Raw genomic sequence first — 15,324 nt, 5'->3', positions numbered from 1 at the left:
GTTCAGAAGTAAAAAGATGGGCTAAATTCTTAGAGATATCCTTCATATTCTGCATGAGTACATCCTTGGGATGGCTTCAGGCTTGAGGAATCATATGCATCTTGTTCAACACTGAGGTTTTTTCTCCCCAAAGCCTGCTGAATGAAAGAATGAATGAATGAATAACATCCATCCGGCTTGGTTGATGTTGGTAAATGAATACTGTCCATTGACATTTTTACATTAACATTTTTACACAAGTAGTGTAGTATACATCCCCCAATTCTGTGATATTGGACCATTTTCTCTGACAGTTTAAGTATGTTTTGTGCTCCTACAAAATTGACCTATTAATACTGATTTTCAGTGTTGTTCACATGAACCTTTCCTTATCTATTAATACCTTCTTTCTTAGCTTTTCATATATTCCCTCAAAGGTTTAATCAGTAACCAAAATATGTAAGTCAGTCATGGTATTATTTTTCAGAACAGTCTTAAAATTGATAGGAAATCTAAAAGGAAAAATGAATATGCAAAAATATTAAATAAGGGTAAAATACAGTGCAGATTTATATTATTACCTATGGAAGATTAATTTATATATATATATTTTTACCTTGGATCTCCGATTTCAATAAAATAGTGCAGAAATTTCAATCTTGAGATTTAAAGCAAATACTGCTTATTTATTGAAAATACATTTTAAGACTTCCAGGTGTTATGAAAAGCTAGTGCTATCAATGAAAAACCCTGATGAAGGAAGAGAGATGCTGGTAAGCAAAATACAGTTAATTAAAGGAATGAATGCTAAAGAAACTTAATGAAAGTAATTGTAAAATAATGTCTTATAATTTTTTTAAAATTATATATCAAAAAAATGGCTTCTTCTATATGTCCTTTGTCATAATTTACTTGATATGGGGATTTTAGGCCCAGTGAATATATACATCTTCTAGGTAAACTAAGAAAACACATCTTTTTTTTTTTTTTTTAAATTATTGTGTTTTGTTAGTCACCATACAGTACATCATTAGGTTTTGATGTTGTGTTCCATGATTCATTACTTTCATATAACACCCAGTGCTCCTTGCAATCTGTGCCCTCCTTAATACCCATCACCAGGACCATCCATCCTCCTACCCCTGTCCCTTCTAAAACCTTAGTTTGTTTCCTGGAGTCCGTAGTCTTTCATGGTTCATTCCCCATTCCATTTTCTCCCCCTTCATTTTTCCCTTCCTCCTCTTAATGTCCTCCATGCTATTCTTTATGATCCACAAGTAAGTGAAACCATATGATGATTTAATTTAATTTCTCTGACGACTTATTTCACTTAGCCATAATCTCCTCCAGTCTCATCCATGGTGATGTAAAAATTGGGTGTTCATCCTTTCTGATGACTAATATTTCATTGCGTATATGAACACATATTGTAAAACAAATATTCAACCTACACACTACACAGCCAAGAGTTGGGCATACAATAGAGAACTTCACCTGATGGGTGTCTATGATGCAAGAACAAACCAAAATGAATGAATGAATGAATGAAGACAAAAGTTTATTTTAAGCCTCCTATGATATGACTCTTCTAGACACTGGACTGTGTTACAAAGGCTTTAAAGGTCAGACTCTGTCCTAACTTTCAGACATGTACAACATAGTGGAGGTATTCCACAGGATATTTCAGCACAGATGTGTCATGGAATAGGAAGAATCACTGAAAGACTTTTATGAGACTCACACAAAGAATAATTAACCTGTTGTTGTGGGAATAAGGAAGAAGATGATTTGGAGTGTCACTGGAATCTGCTACCAACAAGGCTTCCTACATACACATATTCTATTTAACGCAAGTTTCCCAGTCATTGTCAGAAAGGTTACTCTTAATGAGGAACAGCAGAGAATCAAAGTGGATATCAGTAGCCTTTAGTAGCAATGATGAAGTGTTACAGATATCTAACGTGCCTCAAATGTGGTGACTATATCTTAGCTGAATGAAAGCAGTGAATTGCTGAGGGTGTGATGGAGTGCAGGAGACAGATAAACCATGCTGAGGAGAGGTCATCATGTTCACAAAGTAGAAAAGCAAAGCTAAAATTCACTTGCCTAGAGCCTTCCAGATACTGTACAATCAGATGGTTCCACCTCACATTTTTGTTGTTGTCATTGCTACTATGTGATTTTCTTGTTGTTACTTTATTCATTACACTTACTTTAAAACAAAGCTGTTAATCCAGGACACCATCTTAATCCTGAAGCTTTTCACCAAGGGATTTCTCCATTGAGCAATTCTTAAATAGCTTTTTAAAAAAATATTTCTTTCTTTATATATCTAACACAGAGAGAGAGAGAGAGAGAGAGAGCACAGCAGGGGGAGAGGCAAAGGGGGAGAGAAAGGCAGGATTCCCATTGAGCAAGGAGCCTGATGTGGGGCTCGATGCCAGGACTCTGGGTCATGGTCTGAGCTGAAGGCAGATGCTTAGCTGACTGAGCCACCCAGGTGCCCTAATCCTTACGTAGCTTTTTTTTTTTTTTCCATGTAAAGCATTTTTCCAAATGCTTCACATATTAATTCATTTAATACTCTCAATAACTTTATAAGAAAGGCCTACATAGAAGACATGAACGGACATTACTGCAAAGACATTCAGATGGCCAACAGACACATGAAAAAGTGCTCAGCATCACTTTGGCATCAGGGAAATACAAATCAAAACCACAATGAGATACCATCTCACACCAGTCAGAATGGCTAAAATTAACAAGTCAGGAAATGATATATATTGGCGAGGATGCAGAGAAAGGGGAACCCTACACTGTTGGTGGGAATGCAAGTGCAGTCACTCTAGAAAACAGTATGAAGGTTCCTCAAAAAGTTGAAAAATAGAGCTACCCTATGACCCAGCAATTGCACTACTGGGTATTTACCCTAAAGATACAAAGGTAGTGATCTGAAGGGGCACATGCAACCCAAATGTTTATAGCAGCAATGTCCACAATAGCCAAACTATGGGAAGAGGCTAGATGTCCATCAACAGATGAATGGATAAAGAAATGGTGTATATATACAATGGAATACTATGGAGCCATCAAAAGAAATGTAATCTTGCCATTTGCAAAGACATGGATGGAACTAAAGGGTATTATGAGAGCGAAATAAGTCAATCAGAGAAAGACAATTATCATTTGATCTCTTTGATATGAGGAATTTAAGAGGCAGGGAGGGAGATTGTGGGGGACAGGGAAGGAAAAAATGAAACCAGATGAGAAGTTTGTAAACCTGATGATTTACAGACCTGTACCCCTGCAGAAAATAATACATTATATGTTAATTTAAAAAAAAAGAAGAAGAAGAAGAAGAAAGAAAGAAAGGCCTGCATACAGAAGAATAAATTATATTTATAGAAGAAATGCAGACATGGTTTCAGGCCTAGTAATTAGCTTGGACTCATGATTAGATATCCTCACTCTTCCTTATGGAAAAAACTATGGTAATATCATTTAATATAAAAAAAAAGAAATTAAAATGTATTATCTTAAAACCACATACAAGTAAAGAAATTAAACTATTTACCTGAGTTTTATTGGGGAAAGTTTAGCTAACTCTTTAGCTGGGGGACATACTTCAATAATAATAGTAATAATTATTTTCAATAGAAAAAGAAGTCATTTGTATACGAATACAGGTCATAATAATTAAATATGGGCTGAAACATCAAAAACTATGGCAAGGGATTCAGATGGGATTAAACTCAGTTCTAAACTCTCCAGCTTAAATTATTTCCTGCCTCTTTTTCCCCTCTATCTCTAACTTCTAAGGTTGCTGGTGGCAATGACATGTATATCTGACAGGTGAAATAGGAGAAGTTGGAAAAACTGAGTGTTAGCAAAAGTTGAACAATGTCTAAGGACAAAACACTCACAAGTTATTAAAAAATACAGGCTCTTTCCCATTTCTGAGGATTCTCACTGTAATTAAGCTTTAACTTACAGAGAGTGGGAAACTAGTAAACAATCAGAGCAAGAGCACAAAGGTGGTCTTTGCTGAGAAATAAACCTCATGGGCACATCTTTGAAAGCTACCACGTGTTATTTGGAGTCAGAAAAGCCTGAGAAAACTCCTTGCTCTAGCTCTTTTAGCTCTGTGATATTGAATATTTTCAAACTTGCCTTAACTGGAGATTTCACTGGTAAAAGAGAGGAAATTAATGGATCCTTGTTATTATCAGTTCTAATAAATTCTCATCTGTTGATGGAAACATGTAGTATTTCAGCCAAATTCTGGCTCCACACTTAGACCTTTGCTAATCCTGTAAACCTGATGACTTACAGACCTGTACCCCTGCAGAAAATAATACATTATATGTTAATAAAAATTTGTTCCTTGTGTGTGTGTGTGTGTGTGTGTGTGTGTGTGTGTGTGTGTGTTTTCTAGAGGTCTGGCAGGAGAAGAAGAAATAAGCAACTGGAGAATGAGAAACCACACAGAACTAACAGAGTTCATCCTCCTGGGATTGTCAGATGATCCACAGCTTCAGGGAGTGATCTTCATCTTTCTGTTCATCACCTACATGCTCAGCATCACTGGGAACCTGACCATTAACACCCTTACCCTGCTGGATTTCCACCTCCAGATTCCCATGTATTTCTTCCTCAGAAATTTCTCCTTGTTAGAGGTTTCATTCACCATCAGCATACCCAAGTTCCTGGGCACCCTGATTATAGGTGATAAAACCATTTCCTTTAATGATTGCATTGCTCAGTTCTTTTTTTTTTTTTTTTTTTTTCTTTTTTCATTCTTTTGGGAGTCACTGAATTTTACCTCCTGGCTGCCATGTCCTATGACTGTCATATTGCCATCTGCAAACCTCTGCATTACATGACCATCATGAATCCCAGAATCTGCATACTCCTTGTCTTCTCTTCATGGCTGATTTCATTCTTAATTGTATTCCCTGCATTCATGTTACTCTTAAACCTTAATTACTGTACATCTAATATTATTGATCAATTTACCTGTGATTATTTTCCCCTGCTGCAACTTTCATGTTCAGTCACAAAATTCCTAGAGATAATGGGGTTTACCTGTGCTGTGTTTACTTTAATGTTCACTCTGGTATTAATATTTCTATCCTGCATATATATCATCAGAACAATTTTAAGAATTCCTTCTAATAGTCAGAGGACAAAGGCCTTTTCCACCTGCTCATCCCACATGATTGTTATCTCCATCTCCTATGGCAGCTGCATTTTTATGTATATTAAACCCTCAGCAAAAGACAGAGTGTCTCTGAGCAAGGGAGTTGCTCTGCTAAACACCTCAGTAGCCCCCATGTTAAACCCTTTTATCTACAGTCTAAGGAATGAGCAAGTCAAGCGAGCCTTCATGGACAGGGCAAGGAAGATTGTATTTTTCTCAAGCAAATGAAATACTATGGTACATGAATTAGACACACCCATTGCAGGCACTTTAAAATATACAAAAATGATGTACTCGTTGTGGCAGCACATATACTAAAATATGCAAAAAATGAAGTCTGAGCAACTTCTTCAGTTTACAATAACCTTCCTGTCATCCTATTCATTACTTCTTTCTAACAGTTTACAAGTACATTTAATATATTTCCCATTCAATTGGTATAACTTTATATGCCGGTCTGGTTTTCGTCCTTCTGAAACCATTGTTCGTTGAAACTTCTTGAACACTAATTATTTTAATTCAGAAAGGTGTACTTTGAGATTTATTTGGGAAAACAACTATCACCCAGAATGGAAGGGATGTTGTATAATTATTGATATGATATTCCTTATTCTATACAGACAATAAAATCTTTCATTTTCATTGATCTTTGTCAGAAATCCCTTCACCATCTTGCAGTTCCTCTAGGAAAAATTTTTCAAATGCCACATGATTTTTTGAAAACTGTGAATGTTTTCATTTAAAAACCAAAAAATATTGCTTACCTAATAGAGTATGTCCATATAATCCACCTATTGCTAAAATTTAAAAAAGCATAGATCTTTAAGAACATAAATAGACCTCTATATTTCCAAATCCCATAATGACTCAGTAGATATATACAGATATACAGGGTAGATACATGCATGTATACATCCACAGATATACAAATACTGTAGAGATTAGTGAAGAAATAGCTGTTTTAGATGTTTAGGATAAGTACACTTTCTCTATTTCCATGGAATGTCAGCTCTACTTTCTGACTACAACGGAATATATATGTATAGCTTTTTTCTTAGTTTTGGACTAGTTTGAAACTGGGCATGTATCTAAATTTTTAATGCTTAAACAGTAAAATCATTTAAGTTTTGTAGAAAATAAAAACTTCATAACAGAGCAAAACTTAGAATTTCAGCAGTGAAAATACTCATCCACTCATTCAGCTTAAAGTATTAGGTGCCTAAGGTATTTTGGATGATGTGTGTGTACGTATGTGTGTGTGTGTGGGTGTGTGTGTGTGAGAAAGTAAAAGAAGATTATGGATAGAATGAACTATTCTAAATAAACTATTATTTAGTAATATAAAATATACTATAATCCTAATTAGTGCTGCACCATTCCTAATGATCATTATGCAATATATTCAACTAAGAAATACAGCACAGGACTTATTGAGCCAGGCTCTTTCCATAGTTTCACTATTGTGGACATTGGGTTCTAAGTGTCCCTTCAGATCACTACCTTTGTCTCTTTGGCTAAGTGCCTAATAGTGCAATTGCTGGGTCATCAGTAGTGCAATTTTTAACTTTTTGAGGAACCTCCATACTGCTTTCCAGAATGACCACACCACCTTGCATTCCCACTAAGAGGGTAAGAGTGTTCCCCTTTCTCTGCCACCTCTCCAACAACTGTTATTTCATGAGTGGTTAATTATAGCCATTCTGACCAGGGTAAGTGGTATCACATTATGGTTTTCATTTGTATTTCCCTGATGCCAAGGGATGATGAGCATTTTTTCATGAGCCTTTTGTACATTTGTATGTCTTCTTTGGAGAAGTGTCTGTTCATATTTTCTGCCCATTTCTTAATTGGATTATTTGTTCTTTGGGTGTTGAGTTTGATAAGTTCTTTATAGATTTTGAATACTAGCCCTTTATCTGATATGTCATATATAAATATCTTCTTCAATTATGTTGCTTGTCTTTTGGTTTTGTTGAATATTTCCTTTGTTGTGCAAAAGCTTTTTATCTTGATGAAGCCCCAATAGTTCATTTTTGCCTTTGTTTCCCTTGCCTTTGAAGACAGGAAATTGCTGTGGCCAAGGTCACAGAGGTTGCTGCCTGTGTTCTCCCCTGGGATTTTGATGGATTCCTGACTCACATTGAGGTCTTTCTCCATTTTCAGTCTATTTTCATGTGTGATGTAAGGAAATGGTCGAGTTTCATTCTTCTGCATATGTCTGTCCAATTTCCTCAACATCATTTGTTGAAAAGATTGTTTTTGCCACTGCATATTTTTTCCTGCTTTGTCAAAGATTAGTTGACCATAGAGTTGAGAGTCTCTATTCTGGGTTCTGGGTTCTTTATTCTGTTCCTTGATCTATGTGTCTGTTTTTGTGGCAGTACCATACCATGTTGATGAGTACAGAATTGTAATAAAACTTGAAGTCTGGAATTGTGATATCACCAGCTTTGGTTCTCTTTTTCAACATTCCTTTGGTTAGTCAAGAACGTTTCTGGTGCCATACAAATTTTAGGATTATTTGTTCCAGCTCTGTGAAAAAAAGTTGATGGTATTGTTGATGAGGGAGCAGGAGGCTGGCTGAGGACAAAGCAAAAGCTGGAACCTTGCACCCCCTCTTCACCTGCTCCCCTCCGTAATATGTGTAGCATTCCTCAGGCACCCCTGACTGCCATAAAAAGATAAATAGTTAACTTGCAGAGATCACAATCCTGCAGAGCAGGAATCTCCCTTGCTCTACAGATGTCCTAGAGACCTAAACAGGGAGGTTACCTTATCAATAGCACAAATTTCCAGAGGCAAATAACTCTCAGTTCCTGAAGCCCTAATGTCTCCCTCCCCACCATAAACTGGAGGAGGCTGAGGTAGAAGGGAATGTAAATGATAGCAGGATCATAATACCCCACCAAGAATCTCCCAACTATCTTGATGTTAATGCCTGACCTAAAGACGACATTGATCAAGCCATAAGGGCAAGGCCTCCCCCCTGGCACCTTGTAGGCCCTCCTTAACATGTGAAAACTCTGTTGAAACCTCCCATCCCTTCCCCTCACCTTCCCCCAACTGCAAGGTATATAACATGCCTACCCTCACAACCCGGGGTAGCAGCTCTTCCTGCCCACGGGTCCTGTCCCTGTGCTTTAATAAACCACTATTTTGCACCAAAGATGTCTCAAGAATTCTTTCTTGGTCATCAGCTCCAGACCTCAGCCCACCGAACCTCACCTAGGTTCTAGAACTTCATCATTCTGACATGTATTGTATTGAACATATAGATTGCTCTAGGTAGCATAGACATTTTAACAGTAGTTACTCTTTCATTCCATTAACAGAGCGGTTTTCCATTTCTTTGTGTCTTCCTCAATTTCTTTCATGAGTGTTCTATAATTCTGTGAGTATTGACACTTTGCCTCTTTGGTTTGGTTTATTCCTAGATATCTTACTATTTTTGGTGTAATTGTAAATAGGACCAACTCCTTAATTTCTCTTTCTTATCTCATTGTTAGTATATAGGAAGACAACTGATTTATGTGCATTAATTTTCTATCCTGCCACTTTGCTGAATTCCTATTTAAGTTCTAGTAATTCGAGGGTAGAGTTTTGGGTTTTCCATGTAAAGTATATGTCATCTGTGAAGAGAGAAAGTTTGACTTACTCCTTTTCAATATAAATGTCTTTTATTTCATTTTATTGCCTGATTGCTGAGGCTAGTACTTCTAGGAGTACGTTTTACAACAGTGGTAAGAGTGGACATCCCTGCCATGTTCCGGACCCTAGGGGAAAATCTCTTAATTTTTCCCCATTGATTTTTGCCTGGGCTTTTCGTATATGGCTTTTATGATATTGAGGTATATTCCCTCTATCCCTACACTGTGAAGAGTTTTAATCAAGAAAGAACACTGTACTTTGTCAACTGCTTTTTCTGCATCTATTGAGAAGATCATATGGCTCTTGTCTTTTCTTTTATTAATGTAGTGTATCACGTTGATTGATAGGTGGATGTTGAACCACCCTTGCAGCCCAAGAATAAATCCCACCAGCTGAGCCCTGATTTGTGAATCAGTATATGATCTGTTCTAGAGAATGTTCCATGTGCACTCAAGAAGAGTGTGTATTCTGATGTTTTAGGATGGAATGCTCTGAATATATTTGTGAAGTCCATCTGGCCCCATATGTCATTCAAAACCTTTGCTATCTACTAGATGATCTATCCATTGCAATCAGTGGGGTTTTAAAGTTCCCTATGATTGTTGTATATTATCAATATGCTTATACTCATCAATGTTGTCACATATCCTTACAAAAGAAAAAAGAGAAAGAGGATAATGAACAAAAGAGAAAGAGGATAATGAACAATTGTCCTGCTAAGCCTTTTTGATGATCCTGATCTTCTGGTTGAGGTTTTACCTTTCTTATTTATCACATACATATTATGTGTCACTGGCAACCTGGCTATCATTACTTGGTAGACTTCCATCTACAGCCCCCTAGAGTAGCTGAAACTACTCTATCTTAGAAATCTCATTTACCACTATATGCATCTGTAAATTTCTGGGGACAATCATCACCAAGCATAAAATACTTTCTCATAAGAGTTGTACTATCCAATAATTTTTCTTTATCTTCATGGAGGTGAATGAATTTCCCATTCTAATTGCCATGTCCCTTGATTCCTCTGTTGCTATTTGTAAACCCCTTCATTACACCACCATCATTAGCAGGAAACTATACATCCTGTTTGTGCTCTATGCATGGTTGGGCAGGCTCCTGACCATTTCTCCAGGTGTAATTTTTCTGCTCCAGCTGGAGAAGTATGCACCCAAAATCATGGATAACTGCCTGTGCTTATCTTTTGCTTGTGTAACTATCTTGTCAGATACATGATTCCTAGAAGTAATCTGTTTTTCCCTTGTTTTGGTTACCTTGCTATTTACTTTAGCATTGTGATTTTGTCCTAATATACATCATACATGCCAGTGAGAGAAAAAAGTTTTATTCCACTTATATTTCTCACCTGATTGTCATTGCCATTTCCATATATGCTAATTACTCAGCAGGGAGAAAAGGGGCTTCATTGACCAAAGAAGTAGCTATTCTCAATAACTCTGTTGACCCCATGCTGACCTCCTTCATTTACTCCCTAAGGAGCTGGAAAGATACAAACCTTCAAAGATTTCACCCTTATAGTACTGTCTCATACAAAGAAATAATCAAAGTTCTGATTAATATGAACTAATGTTATTATGAAGATTTAACAAGAGAAAAATGAAATTTAAAATTTCTAATCTGCTATCTTTTTATATCAATGTCAAAGATACAGGAAATGCTGAGATTATTTGTTAAACATTCTTTACATCATGGCTGAGTTGTGTCTTACTTTAAAGTATCTGTAGGTTCCATGTAAGTGATTTATAATTATGAATCTAAATTCAATGGTTATGAAACATCATTTTGCTTGCTATTATAAATAATAAAAATATTATATCAAAATGCTAATTCCAAAAGATATATGCACCCCCACATTTTTACAGTATTCAAAATGCTCAAAATATGCAAGCAGCCTAAGTGTATGTTTATAGATGAATAGAGAAAGAAAAAAATATATACATATATATATATGCATATATATATACATATACACACAATGAGATATTACTCAGCTATTAAAAAAAAGAATGAGATCTTGCCATTTACAGCATCAAGCAACACAGAGTATATTATGCCAAGTGAAATATGCCAGGTAGAGAAAGACAAACACCATATGCTTTCACTTATATGTAGAATCCAAAAAGCAAAACAAACAAGTAAACCAGAAAACAAAGCAGAAACAGACCCATCAATACAGAGAACAATAGAGAGAACACATATGATGACAAAATCACAAATGCCAGATGAAAGATGTTGGAGCTATGGGCACAATGGGGGAAGAAGAGTGGGAGGTACAGGTTTCTAGTTATGGAATAAATAAGTCACAGGAATAAAATGTACAGCGGAGGGATTATAATCAATGCTATTGTAATCCTGTTGTATGGTAACAGGTGATAACTACTCTTATGGTGAGCATAGCACAATGTATAGACTTGCTGAATTGCAATGTTGTACACCTGAAGCTAATGTAACATTGTGTGTCAGCAACACTCAGTAAAAACAAACAAACAATAAAGCATCATTGATGAACAAGTAGAAGTGAAATGAGGTGCCAAAGGGGAAAGACCTTATGTGACTGTGAACATTCTAAAGGAGAAGAGAAAGTAAGATTATTAAAACTATTAAGGAAATAAAACCACAGGTATTCTGGAATGGAAAAGGTGAGGGTGGATGGGGTGAAGTGAAATTGCAGAAAAAGGTCAACTACTACTGTGCTTTGGCCTTGCTAAAATTAGACACTTATATTAAGGATACTAAGAAGCCTTTCTTCTTTTCCTGAAAAATGAGAAGTATGAATTTTTCAGACCCACGTTCTCTGAGCTAGAAACATTATTTGCAGGGGATACCATGGCTTTGGTGCTTTAAGTGACTCACTATCCAACTTCCTATGTTGTCCCTAGCCTAATAATATTAGAGAAGTTGACCATTTATTTTAAAAAGAAAAAAAAAAAGACAGATTCATATCTTACATATGAATAAATTCTGGATGGATTAGGAAGCAAATGGGAACAGCCGAACCATAGAAACAGTGAGCACATGAATGTGTGAAAAGGTGCTCTAAGAAGAATAGGTCACCAAGAATTCATGATTCTGATTCTTTTTTTTTTTTTTTTTTTTTTTTTAGTAGAAGCAACTCATAAATAAGTTAAGGAGAGGTTCTGAAAACTTGATTCAACAAAATTTCACCATGGATTTATATCCAAGTACATAAATATCTCCTACTATTAAATAACAAATAGTCCCCAAAAAGTGAACATGAGATAGGAATAGACAATTCATGGATGAGAAATAGAATTTTTAAAAATGTTCAGTTTCTCTTAAGTATACAAACTGAAATAAGTATGTCAGAGAAAGACAAATACCTATGATTTCAACTCCTAAGAGGAATTTAAGAAAGAAAATAAATGTGCAAAAGTAAACAAAATAGAGAGAGACAAACCAAGAAAGATACTCTTAAACTTTAAAGAACAAACTGATTTTACTAAAGGAGAGGTGGGTAGGGGAAGGGTGAAATAGTTAATGCAGATTAACTATTTAATAGATTAACTATTAAATAGCTAATGCAGATTAAGAGGAACACTCCTTGGAGCACCAGGTGTTGTAGGGAAGTTTTGAGTTACTATAGTGTACACCTGAAACTAAAACTACACTGTATGTTAACTAACTGGAATTTGAATAAAAAGTTTAAAAAAGTGTGATTATAAATTTAAGTATAGAAGCATATGGGGATTTTGCTGTGCTTTAGCCATCGAAACTCCACTGTTTATAACCTTTCTCTCCAGCAGCATCTTCTTTAATTATATTATAAGTGTCTATTTTCACTTTAAAGTTAGTAACAAAAATACACAACAAATAATAAATAAATAAAATAATTTGCTTATGGGCGCCTGGGTGGCTCAGTGGGTTAAGCCGCTGCCTTCGGCTCAGGTCATGATCTCAGGGTCCTGAGATTGAGTCCCGCATCGGGCTCTCTGCTCAGCAGGGAGCCTGCTTCCTCCTCTCTCTCTCTCCCTGCCTGCCTCTCTGCCTACTTGTGATCTCTTTCTGTCAAATAAATAAAATCTTAAAATAATAATAATAATAATAATTTGCTTATTCATTCTACTTTTTACAGGTGGAGGTGTATCAATTAATAAAGTCTGGCTGCTACTTTTTGTGAAGGATCCACTACTGTGTAGCTCAGCCTGTATTTAACCAGTTCCAAAGGAACTGAGAATAAACTATCTCCTGAGTGTAGACTGAGTTCCATGGGCATATAAGGAAAATTAAGTACAGCCAAAGGAAACTAGCCTAATTGTGCTCCTCGTAAGTACACTTTTGCTTTTATGTCACTACATTGCTAGCTTTCTTTACTTCTTGAGTTTATCTCTTTTTGCAACTTTTCCTTTCTTCACTCTGGTCTTTCAGGGATTTATACCATGACCAGATAAGGTAAGATTGTTTAGTATTTGGATAGTATTCAGTCAATCTTTATCTTATCCAGGGAGCAGTGAAATATTTTACCTTCCAGTCATAGGGTTTTACCCCCTGGAAATCTCTTAAAGAACTCACAGGCTTACAATTGTACTTCTTGGAGTTCAGGTCAGAACAATGTTTATGGTAAAATGGAAAGATAAAAATGATAAAAAGAAATTCCTTTGCCTAGAGCAGAGACTATAGAAAGCTTGTATGCAATCAAGCCTGCATTTTCTCAGTGTGAGAGGCTTTTGCATGACAGAGGCAAGGGTAAACTCATGACAAAAACCTCCTGAAGTAGATTATGAATGCACTGCCTCTCACATTTTAAGTAAATTAAGAAAATCTGGGGTTATATTTATGACTTGAATCATTAGACATAACAAAAAGTAAGTATGTTCCATACTTGTCAGTGAACGTGCTTATCTCCCATTGACATTCCAGAGGTTATATGTTGAAATAAATTGCAGGGATCCCCAAGTTATCACATTACTATATTTATAATTATGAATTTTATGATTTAATATTTCAGTCATTTTTCAAAATATGGTAGCAATCTCCGTCTTTTGATTTGACAGTTTTCCTGGTGTCTTAGAACAAAAATGTGATTATTCCTAAATAAAGAGAATGTTGATTATCAGGAAATATTAAAAGAAAAAAAGACACACAATATAAGCTTGACACTTATCCCCTACAGAAAGAATATAATACAGCAAATATTATTGAGAACTTATAGCATAGATAAAATGCTGGTATCTAAGAATAAAGATAGAACATGATGGATGAAAGTCATATAAGATTACATGTTTTAATAATAAAAAGACTTTACAGTTTTCTGCATTGAACATTTCTCCAAAGCCAAATTCATTGAATTTACTAAAAAAGAAACTTATTTATTTTGGTTAACTGTTTTTTTTTGTTTGTTTGTTTTGTTTTGTTTTTTTTTATTGAGACAAAATGAGCTTCATTTTTTTAATAATTTTTAAAATTTTTCTTAGTATGTTCAGTTAACCAACATATAGGTTACATTTTTTAAAGGATTTTATTTATTTATTTGACAGAGAGAGCACAGCAGAGGGAGCTGGAGGCAGAGAGAGAAGTAGGTTCCTAAATGAGCAGGGAGCCTGATGCCAGACTAGAATTTAGGACCCTGAGAGTATGGCCTGAGCCGAAGGCAGATGTATAACTGACTGAGCCATCCATGTGCCATATATTGATTACATTTTAATAATCTATAATTTCTATAAAGTAAATTTTACAGAGAATGTTATTAATTCTACTTATTTACTGTTCTGGAAAGAAGACAAGGAGATATTTTGTGATCAAAAAATTCCCTTATGAACTCCTCTTGTCCTTAAATATGGAGAGTAACAAAACAAACTGAACATAGTTTAAAATGAAAAAAAAAAAAAAAGAAGGATGTCAATTGTTAATTTAAATAAAGAACATGAAGATGATATGAATGGATGACTATGTTGTGAAAACTATGTTATTTATATGGCTTCTTCTATGTATTAAATGACATTTTTGGCTTCTGTTTTCTTTCACACAAATAAAGAATTTTACTCTCATTTACAACCAAGACAATTCTAGTCTCATATTTCTAAGACAGGAAATATATTTATTTCTTCTGGTCACATTTAAAAAGTATATATGTTAAGAATAACAATAATCGTGTTCTTTTTAAGCTCAGGAATTATAACAGAGACATCAGCTTCCACCAAAATCAGAAGATGAAGCTTGTAAGTGGCATCAAAGTTAAAACTCAGAATTAGGTATTTCGGTCCTAAGAACACACAATCTTGGAAACTGGAAAACAATGCTTCAATAGCTAAATTACAGATGTGATAACTAGTATTGCAGAACGAATTTCCTTTGCCTCTGGAGATGAAGGAGCAGGAGGCTGGCTGAGGACAAAGCAAAAGTTGGCACCTTGCACCCCCCCTTCACCCGCTCCCCTCCATATGTGTAACATTCCTCAGGCACCCCTGACTGCCATAAAATGATAAATAGTTAACTTGCAGAGATCACAGTCCTGCAAG

The 15,324-nt window shown here is 35.5% G+C and overlaps 1 pseudogene; it reads left to right on the top strand.

Moving 5' to 3' along the window:
• The first annotated feature begins 4,451 nt into the window (after nt 1–4,451).
• LOC132020763 (olfactory receptor 6C1-like) lies at nt 4,452–5,407 on the top strand (annotated as a pseudogene).
• The last annotated feature ends 9,917 nt before the right edge of the window (nt 5,408–15,324 follow it).

This window comes from Mustela nigripes, chromosome 6 (genome assembly GCF_022355385.1).
Source record: "Mustela nigripes isolate SB6536 chromosome 6, MUSNIG.SB6536, whole genome shotgun sequence".
Lineage (NCBI taxonomy): Eukaryota > Metazoa > Chordata > Mammalia > Carnivora > Mustelidae > Mustela > Mustela nigripes.
This window is presented reverse-complemented; position numbering and strand designations above follow the sequence as displayed.